This window comes from Cetorhinus maximus, chromosome 9, assembly GCF_964194155.1.
Source record: "Cetorhinus maximus chromosome 9, sCetMax3.hap1.1, whole genome shotgun sequence".
Classification (NCBI taxonomy): domain Eukaryota; kingdom Metazoa; phylum Chordata; class Chondrichthyes; order Lamniformes; family Cetorhinidae; genus Cetorhinus; species Cetorhinus maximus.
The window spans coordinates 139090361-139107458 of NC_135887.1; positions in this window are offsets into that span (position 1 = coordinate 139090361).

Genomic DNA, 17098 nt, shown 5'->3' on the forward strand with positions numbered 1-17098 from the left:
TTTTAAGGCAGAGTTAGTCAGATTTTTGATAAGCAGGGGGTGAAAGGTTATCGGGGGTAGGCGGGAATGTGGAGTTGAGGTTACAATCAGATCAGCCATCGTCTTATTGAATGGTGGAGCAGGCTCGAGGGGCCGAGTGGCCTCCTCCTGCTGCTAATTTGTAAGTTCATATGTTTGTATGTAATACAAGATGGTTAAGTATTCATTTTTATAAGGAATTTAGATGTATCTGAATTTCTACAAATTTGTTCAACTATTAACAAACCAGCCTATATTGATCCAATCTCCGTTGTTACTACTGTTTGGGCTATCAGAAAAGAGTTAGTTAACATTAATGCTTCAAGGGAGAAAGAACAAGACTATAATGTATGGCTTCTAACTTATTTTTTGTGTTGCCTTTTTTAGTGCTTTTGTTTACTGACTAGCAAAAAACTTCTTCCATCAAAGAAGGTGGAACAATTTGGTTGAGGAGTTTATTAATGATCATCCGCATTTCAATACCATCGTCAGCAAGCGAGATGAGCAATACAGGATGGGACTACATGTGAATAAAAGCAAAAATACTGCTGATGCTGGAAATCTGAAATAAAAGCAGAAATTGCTGGAAAATCCCAGCCGGTCTGGCAGCATCTGTGGAGAAAGAAACAGAGTTAATGCTTCAAGTTCAATATGTCGCTTCTTCAGAATAGTGAATTAGGACATAGAACAAAGTAACAAAGGACTTCGGAACAGGAGTAGTTCCTTTGGTTCTTTGAGCCTACTCCAACATTCAATAAGATTATGGCTGATCAATTCCACTTTCCTGCCTGCCCCCGCCATAACCCTTAACACCTTTGTCTATCAAAAATCTGTCTAACTTGGCCTTGAATAAATTCAGTGACCCAGTTTCCACTGCTCTCTGGGGAAGAGAATTCCACATTCTAACAAACCTATGAGGGGAAAAAAAAAACTTGTCCTCATCTCAGTCTTAAAATAGAGATCTCTTATTCTTAAACAGTGTCCCCTAGTTCTAGTCGCCCCATGAGTGAAAACATCCTCTCGATTATTAATTCCAATAATGGTATGTTGAGGAAAAATGAATCTGAAGTTAGCCTATACATTAAAAAAGGGTTACTTCCGTGACAGCAAAGTAAAGTCACAGGCTCTCCCAGTTCCTCCCAGGCACCCAGAATGAGCTGGTTTATATACTCTTACAATGATTCCCTAATGCTTCCATAGTTGGGGGCAGCTGTGCTTAATTACAAACTTAAAGCATTGCTGCACAATTTCAACATTAACGCCGCTATCCACCCTATCAAGTCCCCTCAGGATCTTACATGTTTCAATAAGATCACGTCTCATTCTTCTAAATTCCAATCGGTATAGGTCTAATCTGTTTGACCTTTCTTCATAGGATCCACCCTTCATCCCAGGGATGAGTTTAGTGAACCTTTTCTGGAAGGTTCATCATTGCACAATGCCAGGTTTTCTTCACAACAGGATGTGGTTCAGTGTTCCATGTCGTACTCCATTTAACATATTATTTCTAACTCTAACTACCTATCCCAGTCTGTTGCGCACCATGTTTCTACTTTTTAATATTACATCCTGCCAAAGCACTGGTTAACCTATCCATGAGGAAATTGGTCCCAACTCTGTTCATGTGCAACTATCCAGCTTTATCAGGCTCCTTCTGTTACAGAACTGGTCCTAATTTCCCAGGAATTGAAAGTCCTCCCTCTTGCACCATGTTTCTAGTCACACATTAATCTGCCATATCCTCCTAACTCTACTCTTGCTGAATGTAATCCAGGGATTATTATCTTAGAAGTCCTGCTTGTTAACTTCTTCTCTAGCTCCTTAAACTCTGACTATTGGACTTCAACCTTCACCCTCCTTATGTTGTTGGTTCCATCATGGACAATGACTTCTGGATCTTCCCCTTCTCTGTGCAAAATGTTCAGCACGTCTCAGATATTACCCTGGCATGAGGAGACAATGTGCCATAAGGAACCCACATTGGTGTTAGAAGATCCGCCCGCCTACACCTGATTATCAAACCTGCAATTACTATTGCAAATAAAATGCAGAAAGACATGGAACATGAAGTTACTTTCCATCCTGGTGGATTAGACCACTGGGCAATCCAACAGACACTTTAAATACAATGGCTGGCTGCTCTTAACCGTCATTAATTTCCTTTTGTTAGGATTCATTTATGTTTAACTTTGTGATATTGTTAGTATTAGAAATCATAGATTGACTAAATCATGATGTTTTTAGATAAGAGGCATCAGATTGTCTTTTCTAAGATGTGGGGTAACTCTACAGTGGAATTTTCTTTTGATGTTTCGGGGTGGTGGACTTTGGAACAGGAATTGCCTCCGATCGGAATTTCTCTGTAAACACACATCATCAATATGAAGATAAAAATTATATCTTAGTACCCTACTCTTGCAAAAACCATTGCGTCTTCTGCGCAAAAGATAAGTCCACAATCTAACCTTTCATTTTGGATGTGATTATGAAGTTATAATTTCACTTTAAACCACTTCCCTTGACAGTGTGCCAAACAATAACATTCTTGCCTAAGTTTGCATACAGCAGTGCTGAGAGATTGTGAGTGATCAATGATAACTCATGTAAAGAGAGTCATTGGTGATTTAGAGCTGCAGGTCGTACACCACAGATGTTAGATTGCTGCAGACAGCTTCATTACAGCAGGACTATCTTTCATGTAGTTCAAACGGAACTGTCTGATTGGAGAAAGATAGATGGAGAGACTAAATCCAAATCCTATTTTTTTAAGTTGCTGTATGGCTCTCTTGCCAGCAATGTGGTTTGCCGTTTGCTTTTAACTATAATTGACTTCATTTTTAGGTATTCATGAACATTATGATTTGATGGCACTAAACTACAATATTTATTACATATACCTGCAGATTCAGTGTTTCCAATGTGAATGCTCTCTCCATTCTCCTCATTGTATTAGCAATTAAAATTTAATCCTAGTCAGGCATTTAATTTAAAAATATATGTATATTTTTTTTTCATTTTAGACCAACCACTGTTGAATCCTAATGTGATATAATTCTTTCTTCAGCTTGCAGAATATGTTTTATTTGTTCATGGGGTGTGAGCATCGCTGGCAAGGTCAGCATTTATTGCTCATCTCTAATTGCCCGTGGAAAGGTGGTGATGCCTTCTTGTGCCTCTGTGTTCCTTGTGGTGTAGATACAACCACAGCTAGCGCTGGGAGGGAAGGAGTTCCTGGATTTTTGATCAGACGATGCTGAATAAATGGTGATACATTTCCAAGTCAGGATGGTGTTGGCTTGGAGGGGAACATAAACCTGCTGCCCTTGTCCTTCTAGGTGGCCGGGGTCACGGGTTCGGAAGGTGCTGTCGAAGGAGCCTTGGAGAGTTGCTGTAGCCCATCTTGTAGATGCTAGACACTGCAGGCATGGTGTACCCTTGGTGGAAGAAGTGAATACTTAAGGTGCTGGATGGGTTGTCAATCAAGAAGGTTGCTTTGTCCTGAATGGTGTTGAGATTCTTGAGTGTTGTTGGAGTGGCTGTCCTCCAGACAAGTGGAGAGTATTTCGTCACATTCCCGACTTGTGCCTTTTAGGTGATGGACAGGCTTTGGGGAGTCAGGAAGTGAGTTGCTCGGTGCAGAATTCCTAGTCTCTGACCTGCTCTTGTGACTACAGTACTTATATAGCTGATCTAATTACGTTTCTGGTTAATGGTGACCCTAGGTTGTTGATAGTGGGGGATTCAGTGATGGTAATGCTGTTGAATGTCAAGGGGAGAAGGTTTGATTCTATTTTGTTGGAGATGGTCATTTCCTGATACTTGCATGGTGTGAATGTTAATTGTCATTTATCAGCCAAGTCTGATGTTGCCTAGATCTTGCTGCATGCTGACGTGGACTTCATTATCTGAGGAGTCTTGAATGGCACTGAATGCAACACAATCATCAGTAAACATCCCCATTCCTGGCTATTTAATAGAGATAAGGTCATTGATGAAGCAGCTGAAGATGGTTGGTCCTAGGATACTACCCTGAGGAACTCCTGCAGTGATGTCCTGGGGCTGAGATGATTGACCTCCAACAACCACAAACACCTTCCTTTGTGCTGGGTATGACTCTAACCAGAGATAAATTTACTTCAATTTTACTGGAGCTCCCTTGATCTCTTCCTTGGTCAGTGTTATCTTTTTGTCTAGAGCGGTCACCCTCACTTCCCCTCTGGAATTCAGCTCCATGATTGGACCAAGGCCGTAATGAGGCCTTGAGTTGAGTGGTCCAGATGGAACCCAAACTGATCATTGGTAAACTGCTGGTAAGTGAATAAGTGCTGTTTAATAGTACTGTCAATGAAACCTTCAATCACTTTGTTGATGATTATGAGTGGGCTGATGGGATAATAATTGACCAGATTGTGTTTGCCCTGCTTTTTGTGGGCAAGACATATCTGGACACTTTTCCACATTGTCGAATAGATGTCTGTGTTGTAGCGATACTGAACACTTGGCTACAGACCATGGCTATTTCTAGAGCACAAGTCTTCAATGCTATGGCCATTCCTCTGTAACTGAGACAGTTCAGGCGCAGCCACAGTGATGTGATTGGCGTCGGGCTCCTAGCCTGCCCGTCCATGCAGGCAACGCGGAGGCACCAAAGGGCCACCAAGCCATCCAGACCTTACCCCCCCACCGCCACCCTGGCACAGACTGTGAGTCTGCGACCACTTTACTAGACCGCAGAGCAGTTGGAATGCACATGTTGTACAATCTCCTCACCAACTCTGGCCATGTAGCCGTCATTGCTGGAGGTGCTCACAGCCCCTTCCAATCTCACCATCCTTGTTTGGACCAGTGTTCCCTATGTCACAGGGTGACAGGGCAGCTATGCAGCGCACTCATCTCTGGCCATCCGAGGGGTGATCAGCGCTCTCTGGGCAGCATTAAAGGGTGGTCACACAGGGCCAGGAAAAGTGCTAAGTGCACCCATGCTAACCACATCTCTCTCTTTCTCTCTCTCTCTCTCTCATGAATCCTGGTGACCTAGCTGTGTGCCTGATGACCTACAGAGAGTGAAGAAGATGGAGGAGGGAGTGACTGAGACTCCTGGCTGCGCAAAGGCTGGAGCAGCAACATCAGGAAGAAGGGGCAGCAGGGGCTCCCGCACACACTGCCCAGGAGCGACAGGGAGCCGTGGCTGGTCAGAGCCTCGCAACACCCAGGGTCTATAGAAGTCGCCTGTCATTCCTACAGATGACTGAGAACCAGTGTCACCAACTACTGCGCATGTCTAGGGACATGGTCGCTTATATCTGCCACTTACTGCAGGACTTGGCGCCAAGGGGACATGGAGGGCATCCACTGCCAGTGGGCGTGCAAGTGACTGCGGCGCTCAATTTCTATGCCAGTGGCTCCTTTCAGGGCTCCACACGTGACCTCTGTTGGATCTCACAAGCCGCCACCCACAAATGCAGCCATGAGGTCACGGATGCCATCTTCTCGAGGGTACACAACTTTCTGCATTTTGCCCCAGACCGGGACAGCCAGGATGCTGGGGCCATTAGGTTCGCCCAGATCTCGAGATTCCCACAGGTGCAGGTTGCAGTCGACTCACTCATGTGGCGCTCAGTTCTATGTCACTGCACACGGTGGACTATATCAACCGCAAGGGCTCCCACTCACTGAATGTGCGGCTGGTATGTGACCACCAGAAACAGATCCTGCAGGTCTGCGCATGGTTTCCAGGGAGTGTGCACGATGCCTACATCCTGAGTCACTCACAGATCCCTGCAGTCTTCCAGGGTCCACAGAGGCAACAGGGATGGCTCCTCGGGGACAAGGGCTACCCACAGAGGCCGTGGTTGATGACACCCGTGCGGCAGCCTCAGACTGTAGCAGAGCGACGCTATAATGACGCTCATGCTGCAGCTCACAACTTGTTGGAGCAGACCATCGGGATGCTGAAGATGAGGATCTGGCCTGGTGGAGCCCTGCAGTATAGCCCACAGAGGGTGTCACACATAATTGTCATCTGCTGCGCCCTTTACCAGGCGCTCCAACGGGGAGATGAGCTGGCTGAGGAGGAGATGGAGGAGCTAGAGGTTTCCTTGGATGAGGAGGATGGCAGTGGGGATGAGTGTGAGGGGGTCCTCACTGGTGATGGCGATGGGGATGAGGGTCTCACACTGTCTAGATGAGGCAGACGTGCTCGAGAGGCCCTCATAGCTGGCAGGTTTGTGGTGGATGATGAAGACATGTAGTGAGGTGACCTCATAGATTCTCATATCGCAGTTGTGAACGTTTGACTCCAGTCTGGCTTATGGCAGCGCCAATATCCTCTGTGAGAATGCCCCTATCATGGAGATTCAGTGGAGACCCTAATAGTCGCTTAATTGCAGGAGGATGATGACAACATGCAGTGAGGACACTCCATAGATCTTCACACAACCTCTGAGAATGTCTGACTCTGGTCTGGCCGAGGGCAGCTCACTTGCACTCCGTGATCAGGACCATCGCATAGAGATGCAGCCATAAAACTTTAAACACATCCGATGCTGTGTCTGCCACCTGAGCCCTTCAGGAGCTGGTGCACAGCATCACTGGTCACAGATGCTGGTGTGATGGGGGCCAGCCCCACCTCAAATGTCCTGAGAGCACACAGAGAGAATGAGGGAACTCTGTGATGCCTGCCCACGACATTCTGGCAGCAAAGACCAGCACCGCTGAGGTGCAGGCATCAGTAATGTGTCCAGGGAGTGTGAGGCTGGACCATCACTTTGGTCTGAAGGCTGCACAGACACAGGGAAGAGGCCCTGGACTGAGACACCTGCCTTTATCTTGTGCAGAAAGGTTTCACATCTGAGTGACAAGAACACTGCTCATCAGAACAAGGAGCCATAGGCAGGGAGGCATTCTTGGGAGTTTATTAACAAAGTGAACAGTGTGTACAAGTGATTAACACCCGTGCCCAGGCTGTGCAACTACTTTTCCTTAACTGCCCTAACGCTGCTGCTACATCTTGGTGCTCCCCGGTCATCCACAGCAGAGGTGGAGGCAGCCTGCTGACTGTGACACCCTGTCTGTGATGAGTTTGGCGGGTGTCCTCTGGAGGGCTGAGACCTGGAGGACCCCGGCCTACTTTCTGGGTCCTGCTGTGTGGCAGTGTCACCCTCCTCGGCCTGTGGAGCTGGAGCTGCAAGGTGTAAGGAAGGGGGGATTCAGATGGGCCGGACACTCCTGGAGTCACCTGGGTGGATGACCCTGGGGTGTGCACATGCTGTTCCTCCTCCCTATGGGAGCCCGAGAGCCCCTGGCTGATCCCATGAAGAGAAGGGGTAGCTGGAGTGAGACCAAGCTGCCCAGCACCCCACTCGAGTACACACTGTTGGAGGCCAACTATGGCATCCGCGATGGGGTTAAGCCCGCGCAGCAGTGCAGGGTGATGTCCTGGACCAAGGCCTCCATGGTGGCTGCCATCCTGCCAGTGTAGAACTCAGTGCGTTGGCAATGCCGCTGTTATAAGCTCAGCTTGAAGACAGACAGACTCCTCCAACGTGCCTTAAAATCTGAGGAGTGCAGCGGACATTCCTTCCCGATGTTCCCGAGTTTGCCTTTGCAGCTCCAACTGTGACATGACTGAGTCCAGAGGCTCAACACCTGACTAGGACTCAACATGTTCCTGGCCTCCAGCAGCCCTCTGAATACCGGGTACCTGGGAAGACCCTGCTGCCACCTGGTGTGGATCAGACAATACGCTGTGCTTACCAGTATGTGATCCCATGCACATAGGTCCCACTGAGTTGTGCGTCTCTGCGCTGGTGGAGGGTGTGGGTGAGCACTGTGACAGAACTTCGAGGAGGGTGCCTTCAGATTCCCCTTCAGAGATTTCTTTGGGGTTTGATTGGAGGCCCTGGGTCATGGACACTGTCGGCTGTTTGGCAGATGTGCTTGTGAAAGCAAGGGGAGATAATGAGTGCTTGGCAGTGGCCTGTGAAAGAGGACTGATTTCGACCATTCCACCACCGGTCTGTAACCTCTCTCTCTTGCTGTGTGTCAGCTTGTCCTGCATGGATAAGAGATGGGGAGAGTGTATCAGGACACCTGCCGGGCCAGATGATAAGTATGTCTGGCCTGTGTGGGTGGTGAGTGGTCCCGTGGACGGGCTGAGGACAATGAAGCTGAGTGTGAGAGAGTGAATGGGGATGTCCCGTGAATGAACAGTGAGTGAGGGCCCTGTAGGTGTGTGATGAGTCTGTGAGTGTGTGAGTTGAGAGTGATGAAAAGAGTGACTTACCCTGGTGGAACGGAGGAGATCATTTATTCTCCTGCGGCACTGGGTGGCTGTCCTCTTCTGAAGGGTGTTGGCGCTGACCACCGCTGCCACCGCCTCCCAAGCCAGATTGGTCAGGTTGCTGCCCATCCTTCGGCCAGAGCCGGGTACAGGACATCCCGGCGGCCTCCACAGCATCCAGCAGTCGCTCGAGGGGCCGGTCATTAAACCGGGGGCTGCGGTCCTTTTCCCTTTGCTGATCATGTGTCCTGTGCAGCGGTGGTGAGCTGGTAGTGATGTGTGGTGTTCTAGTGGCTGCCTTTTAAACATGGTAGCCGCTGTGATGCGATGGCAGGATGATGGCAGGAGGGTGAATGAGAGCCCGCCTACCATGGAAACAGCGTGTTTCCCAGGAACGCATAAATAATGAGGCGGGTTTGGGACGATACGGCGTGAAAACCCTCATCGCGGCCGGTGGGTAAAACATCATTTTACCCGCCCGCTACAGCACTTGGTGCAAATCTGGGGAAGTTCTGCCCCAAGTGTTTTAAATTTCTTTTCATATATCAGAATCTAGGATTTGCTTGTTTTGTATATTAATGTTCATTTTGAGACATATGATGGGAACATTGACTCAATCACATCTCAAGTTTTTATGCATCAAGCCAGGAAGAAGATACAAAGAACATAAGAACTTAAGCTGTCAAAGAAGGAATTGACCAGAGAAGCACAGAACCATAGAAAAGTTACGGTGCAGAAAGACACCATTCGGCCCATTGTGTCTGTGCCAGCCAAAAAAGAGACAACAGAATTTAGCTGCACATTTTAATCTCACTTTCCAGCATCTCATCTATAGCCTCGCAGGTTCCAGCACTTCAGGTGCAGATCCAGGTACTTTTTAAATGAGATGAGCGTTTCAGCCTCAACCACCAACTTAGGCAGTGAATTCCTCAAGTTTTTCCTCATGTCCCCTCTAATCCTTCTACCAATCGCCTTAAATCTGTGCCCCCTGGTAATTGACCCCTCAGCTAGGGGAAACTAATCTTTCCTGTCTACCCTATCCAGGCCCCTCATAATTTTGTACGCCTCAATTAGGTCACCCCTTAGCCTACTCTGCCGTAAGGAAAACTACCCTAGGCTATCCAATCTCTCCACATAGCTGCAATTTTCAAGGCAACATTCTTGTAAATCTCCCCTGTACTCTCTCCAGAGCAATTATGTCCTTCCAGTAATGGAGTGACCAGAACTGTACACAAAATTCCAGCTGTGGTCTAACCAGCGTTTTATACAGTACCATCATTACATCCCGACTTTTGTATTCAATACCTCGCCCAATAAAGGAAAGCATTCCAAATGCTTTCCTGACCACCTTGTCCACCTGTCCTGCCACATTCAAGGACCTTTGGACATGCACTGCAAGAATTCCCCTGCTTTGTTTGCCCTCCCCAAATGCATTACCTCACACTTTTCTGGATTACATTCCATCTGCCACTTCTCCGCCTATTCAACTGAACCATTGATAAATCACTCTGGAGTGGACAGCTAACCTCTTCACTATCAACTACAGGGCTAATTTTTGTGTCATCTGCACATTTCCCCATCATGCCTCCCACATTTAAGTCTAAAACATTAATATATACAACAAACAGCAAGGGCCCCAACTCTGAGCCCCTGTAGAAAACCACTGGAAATTGTTTTCCATTTGCAGAAACATCAAATGTGGGAGGACCTGGATGAGGAGATGCAAGAATTTCACGTCTCCTCCAATGAGGATGAATTCAAAAGGGTTGAGGGTGATGAGGTCCTGTAAGGTGAGGGTGCAGGCAGTGAAGCCATTGCGCTAGCCAGACAAGGCAGGCGTGATCGTGAGGCCCTCATTGCCACAAGATTCCAGGAGGATGATGACGAGATGCAGCGAGGGCACTCCTGAGATCTTCACATTGCATCTGGGAATGTCTGACACCTGTCTGGCTGAGGGCAGCGCACATACGCTCTGTGAAGGGGATCATATCACCGAGATGCTGCTGAGAGACAGTGGCCACATGAACTTCAAGACAACTTAATCCTTTGGCAGACTTCATCACCTGTTCCCTTCAGCAGCACACCTACACCTGTCGGGAATGGTGTCGGGATTGGGGGGGGCAAACCCGCCTCTAGGGTGCTGAGAGCACACAGAGAGCATCATGGAACCCAGTGACGCTTGGGTACGAGATTCTTGCAGCAAACACAAGACAGATGGAGGTGCAGGTATCACTAATCTGGAGAGTGACTTTGAAGTGGACAATCAGTGTGCTCTAAAGGTTACACTCTGCACAGGGGAGAGACCCTGGATTGAAATAGTAGCCTTTGTTTTGTGCAGGAAACAAGATTTCACATCTGATTGACATGAACACTGCTCAACATAACAAGGAGCGATAGACGAGGAGACATGATTGGGAGTGTATTTATAATCATCAACATTCTGTACAAGTGATTAACACCCGTGCTCAAGTTGTGCAACTAAATCTTCTTGACACCAGGGGTCTGGGGTGCTTTATCGACCCCCTTAATCACATTTTGATTTGATGTTTGTAAGTTTTCTTTAGACTATGTCTATGGTTTTACAGCTAACCTAACTTAGGGTTGTGTTTATTTTATCCCTCATTTTGTTAATTTGGTTTATTTGGTTGGCTTTAAAAGAACTAAATCTTCTTGACTTTCCTAACCCTGCTGCTATGTCTTGGTGCTCACCTGACATCCACAGCGGAGTTGGAGGTGGCCTGCTGACTGCTACGCCCTCTCTGTGATGACCTTGACTGGCGTCCTCTGGAGTGCCGAGACGTGGAGGGCCCGGCCCGCTTTCGGGGTGCTGCTGTGTGGCAGTTGCACCCTCCTCGGCCTGTGGAGCTGGAGTTGCTGGGGTCACAGGAACAGCGGATTCAGATGGGCCGGACACTCCTGGTCGACACCTGGGTGGATGGCCTCGGGGTGTACATCTACTGATCCTCCACCCTGTGGGTGCCTAAGGTCCCTGGCTGACTCCTTGACAGGAAGGGGCAGTAGGAGTGAGCTCGAGATGCACTGTCCCCCTCTCGCATTGACACTAATGGATGCCAGCAAGCACCTCAGTGATGGAGCGCAGCTCCTGCAGCAGTGCAGGACCAATGTCCTGGGCCAAGGTCTCCATGGTGGCCGCCATCCTACCAGTGTTGACTTCGGTGCATTGGCATGCTGGCACAATCATCTCAGCCTGAAGGCAGATAGACTCCTCCATTGAGCCTTGCAATCTGAGGAGTGCAGTGGACATCCCTTCCTGATGTTCCCAAGCTTGCCTTTGCAGCTCCAGCAACTGAGGTATGACTGAGTCCAGAGGCTCGTCACCTGACTCAAACTCAGCAGAGTTCTGGCCTCCAGCAGTCCTCCGAGCGCTGGAAACCTGGGGAGTCCCTGCCGTTGACTGCTGTGGGTCAGACAGTGTGATGTGCTCGGCATATCTTGACCCCGAGGATACCCTTGAACTAGGTCCCACCAAGGTGTGCATCTCTGTGCTGGTGGAGAGTCTGGTTGAGCACTGATGGGTGATGGGTCTTCAATGTCGGTGGCTGCAGATTCCTCTTCAGTGGTGTCCTTGGGGCTGGAGTCAACCCCCTCATGGACTTCCTTGGCTGCTTCCCAGATGTGCCCGCGACAGAAAGGAGAGATAATTAGCACATGGCAGGGGACTGCGGAACAGGGTAACTGATTTACAGCATGGTTGTCTGATGGATGTTGCACTGCTGGATCCTCACTTGGTAGAGCAGCACCGACCTCACCGTCAGCGCAGGACCGGTCCAGATCCTCGCCGGCCAGCTGGATAACTCTATTTTCATAGTCTGTTAGAAACTTGATGTCGGGCATTCCTCCACCAGTCTGCGACCTCTCCCTCTTGTTGTGTGCCAGCTTGTCCTGCATGAATAGAGATGGAGAGAGTGTAAGCAGGATGCCTGCCAGGCCAGCTGAGAAGGATGCCTGGCACATGTGGGTGGTGAGTGGTCCCATGGGCAAGATGAGGAAATGATCTGCAGGGCAGATGAAGCTATTTATGAGAGTGTGAATGGTTATGTCCCTTGAACTAGCTGTGAGTTAGATCCCTATGGATGTGTGATGGGTTTGTGAGCATGTGGGTTAAGAGTGATAAGAAGAGTGACTTACCCTGGCAGAATAGAGGAGATCATTCATCCTCTCTCGGCACCGGGTGGCTGTCCTCTTTTGCAGGGCCTTGGCGCTGACCACCTCCAGCGCCTCCCATGCTGCATTGGTAACCTTGCTTGCTGGTCTTTACCCATTGTGGGGGTAGAGGACTTTGCGGTGGGCCTCCACTGTGTCCAGTAAGCGCTCGAGGGAGGCATCGCTAAATTTGGGGACATAATAATATTTGCTAATATTCTTTGCAAGCCTCTCCTTTTAATCTAATACTATCCTTAACTTCCCGAGTGAGCCACAGATAGCCCCTTCTTGTTGAGCTTATGTTTTTAAATGGAATGTGTTTTTGTCGAACATTTTGAATTGTTTCTTTAAATGTTCCCCATTGTTCTGTTGCCATCATACCTTTTAGTTTATTTACCCAATCAACCTTAGCCAGTTTTCCCCTCAATGTAATTGCCTTTGCAAGGTTCGCGTTTATGATTGGAGTATGTTGCATTTAAACTTCACATGGAACTCAAATGTATTATAATCCTTCATTTCAAGTGGATCTTTTGCTATGAGATTACTAATGAACCCTGTCTCAAAACACAATGCTAGATCTGAAATAGCTTTATCCCTAGTTGATTCAAAAATGTATTGCTGCATTTTCACTTTCAACTTTCAAATTTCAACTTTCAAAAAAACATTCTATAAACTCAACTTCTACGCCACCATTGGCAATTTGTTTTGTTCAGTCCATATGAAGTTTAAAATCCCCCACAACTATTGCATTGCCTTTGTTACATGCTCCAATAATTTCTTGTCTAACCCTCTGCCCAATGATATAACTGCTGTTAGGGGATTTATGAACAACTCCCACTAGCTTTTTTTTAAACTCTTGCTATTCCTAATCTCCACCCATACTGATTCAACTTCATGATCTTCTGAGCCAAGATCCTTCCTCACCATTGCCCTTAGGGCATCCTTTACTGACAGGACTACCCTTCCTCCTTTGCCATTCTGTCTGTCTGTCTTTCTGAAATATTGTGTACACGTGAATATTTATTTGCCAACTTTGGTCACCATGTAACAATGGGAAGAATTTTCCTGTCGGCGAGCGGGGGCGGGGCCTGCTCGCTGACACGTAAAATGATGCGCGGTGACATCAGGCGGACGTCCTGACATCACCGCGCGTCACTTTTGTTGTCAGTCTGGCAGTAAGGCTAAGGTTGGCGGGCAGGTGAAGAGCCCAGGCGGCCTTCGCATTTTTCATGGAACCTCATCCACAGACGGGACGAGGTTTCATGAAGAGCATATTATTTAAAATAATTTTTTTTGAAAAAATTAATGGACATGTCCCAGCTCATGTGACAGTTTCACATGAGGGGACACGTCCTTAAAATTTTTTTTTACCTTTATTACATTTTTCAAAACTTAAACTAATCTCCATGAGGCACAGAGGCGCCTCAGGGAGATTTCTGCGCTCTTTCACGCACATACGCGAAATAGCGCAGGCCCCGACTCAGGGAATCTCCCTACCCCCCCACCCCACCCGCACAGAGAGCACTCAGCGCTTCTGGGCGTGTGTCACACTGGGCGGGCCTTAATTGGCCCACCCACATAAAATGATGGCGCAGCCCCGATCGGGGGCACCAATCGGGTTCGCGCTCCCTCCCGCCTGCCCCCACACAACTCCCCCGACGGGGAGAGATTTCTGCCCCATGTCTCTGTAATGGTGATTAGATCGAAACCATTGATCCCTATTTGTGCCATTAGTTCATCCATATTATTGTGGGTGCTTCACGCATTGAAATAAAAATCCTTTAATTTCATTATTTTACAATTCCCTGCATGCACCTTACCTGCTGATGTTCAATTACTCTTAGGGTGGAATTTTATGCCAGTGAGATTTTACGGTCCTGACGAAGTCAAGGGACTTTTGAATGATTCACCACATTTTACAGCCCCACCCCCACTGTGATGGGGTAATAAAACTCTGCCCTTAAACCCTCTGTCCCTTACTGTCTCACTCTGCTTGCCTTTACCCCCATCACTGCACTGTTCCGTAGCCTTAACTTTTTTCTTTGGATTTCTCACCCAAACCCTCTCCCAATCCACTGTTAGTTTAAAACTATTATGATCTCAGTAGAACAAAAAATAAAAAATACCTGGAAAAACTCAGCAGGTCTGGCAGCATCGGCGGAGAAGAGCACAGTTGACGTTTCGAGTCCTCATGACCCCTCAACAGAACTAAATACAAATAGGAGAGGGGTGAAATATAAGCTGGTTTAATTGGGGGGGAGAAGGGGGGTGGTGGTTGTTGGGACAAGCAAGCAGTGATAGGAGCAGATAACCAAATGATGTCACAGACAAAAGAACAAAGAGGTGTTGAAGGTGGTGATATTATCTAAAAGAATGTGCTAATTAAGAATGGATGGCAGGACACTCAAGGTACAGATACCTCTAGTGGGGGTGGGGTGAAATAAATAATCTGTACCTTACTTGTCCTGCTATCCATTCTTAATTAGCACATTCTTTTAGATAATATCACCACCTTCAACACCTCTTTGTTCTTTTGACTGTGACATCTTTTGGTTATCTCCTCCTATCACTGGCTCTACTTGTCCCAACAGCCATCCCACCCTTCTCTCCCAACGCCCCCCCTCCCCCAGCCCCCCCAACCTTAAACCAGCTTATATTTCACCCCTCTCCTATTTGTACTTAGTTCTGTTGAAGGGTCATGAGGACTCGAAACATCAACTGTACTCTTCTCCCCCCATGCTGCCAGACCTGCTGAGTTTTTCCAGGTATTTTTTATTTTTTATTTTTTATTTTTTGTTTTGGATTTCCAGCATCTGCAGTTTTTTTGCTTTTATAATGGCAAACAACGGAGTCACTCCAAGAACAAATTAGGAATATAGGAACATAAGACTTAGAGCAGGAGGAGGCCATTCAGCCCTGCGAGCCTGTTCTGCTATTCAATAAAATCATGGCTGATCTGGTTGTGGTCTCAACTCCACTTTTAATGTTTTAATTTTTTGGAAATCTGGAAACCCGGTTATTCACTAAAAGAATGAAGTCTCAGTGTTCACGGTATAGGGTGAAAGAACTTTACTGCACAAAAATCAAAGAACATGAATGGCATCACCCCCTACTCCTCAACCCCCACCTATGGCACCTCCCCATGCCCACGCAGAAGATGCAACACCTGCCCCTTCACTTCCTCTCTCCTCACCATCCAAGGGCCCAAACACTCCTTTCAAGTGAAGCAGCATTTCACTTGCATTTCCCCTAACTTAGTCTACTGCATTCGTTGCTCCCAATGCGGTCTTCTCTACATCGGAGAGACCAAACGCAAACTGGGCGACCGCTTTGCAGAACACCTGCGGTCTGTCCGCAAGAAAGACCCAAACCTCCCTGTCGCTTGCCATTTTAACACTCCACCATGCTCTCTTGCCCACATGTCTGTCCTTGGCTTGCTGCATTGTTCCAGTGAAGCCCAACGCAAACTGGAGGAACAGCACCTCATCTTCCGACTAGGTACTTTACAGCCTTCCGGGCTGAATATTGAATTCAACAACTTTAGATCTTAAACTCCCCCTCCCCCCATCCCCACCCCGTTTCTCCATCCTCCCTTTTTTTTCAATAATTTATATAGATTCTTCTTTTCCCACCTATTTCCATTATTTTTAAATCTAAAACTAAAACTTTGTTAGTCTTTCCACCCCACCCCCACTAGAGCTGTACTTTGAGTGTCCTGCCTTCCATTCTTAATTAGCACTTTTCTTAGACAATATCACCACCTTCAACACCTCTTTGATCCTTTTGTCTGTGACATCTTTTGATTATCTGCTCCTATCACTGCTTGCTTGTCCCTACAATCACCCCACCCTCAACATCTCTCTCCCCTCCCCCCACCTTAGACCAGCTTATATTTCACCTTTCTCCTAACTATACTCAGTTCTGCCGAAGGGCCATGAGGACTCAAAACGTTAACTGATTTCTTCTCCACCGATGCTGCCAGACCTGCTGAGTTTTTCCAGGTAATTCTGTTTTTGTTATGAATGGTAATAACTTCAGTTTATCTGAAATAGTCAGCTACATAAAGAAATCAAAAGTACAATAAACACACTCAAAACCAGACTTCTTAACTCAAATTTCTTTCCATGCCTATTTGATTTACAGCGCCTAAAACTCAAGTCAGATACTAGTCACAAATTAGAAGATTAACTACTTGGTATGAATGCTTTTTCAAAGAGTCGCATAAAGGTTTAGATTTTGTGGGCCTTTCGCTTACTTCCAGTAAGCTTTTCCCTTCGAATCTCCATCAGCCATCTCATGGTTGTAGATTCCCAATCCAACAGGCATTGTGAGCATCTTAAGTGTAGTCACCTGAGGACAGAACTCTTCTGGTTCTAATTGTTAGGGCGCAGCCAGTAGTAAATGCTGAGCCGCTCAAATCCCAAAGGAAAATTTGAAACAACTACCACATCTTTTGCAATTTCTATAAAGATGCGTGCCTTGAATTCAGTAGTAATACGACCATCGAGTCTTATAGGTTTCTTATAAAACAAAATTAAACCTTTTCTAAAAGAAGAAATTATTTTAAGTATGCACGTAGATCCTACAAATTACTACTATGATAACATCTAAATCCCCTAGTTAATCTAAGTCCCA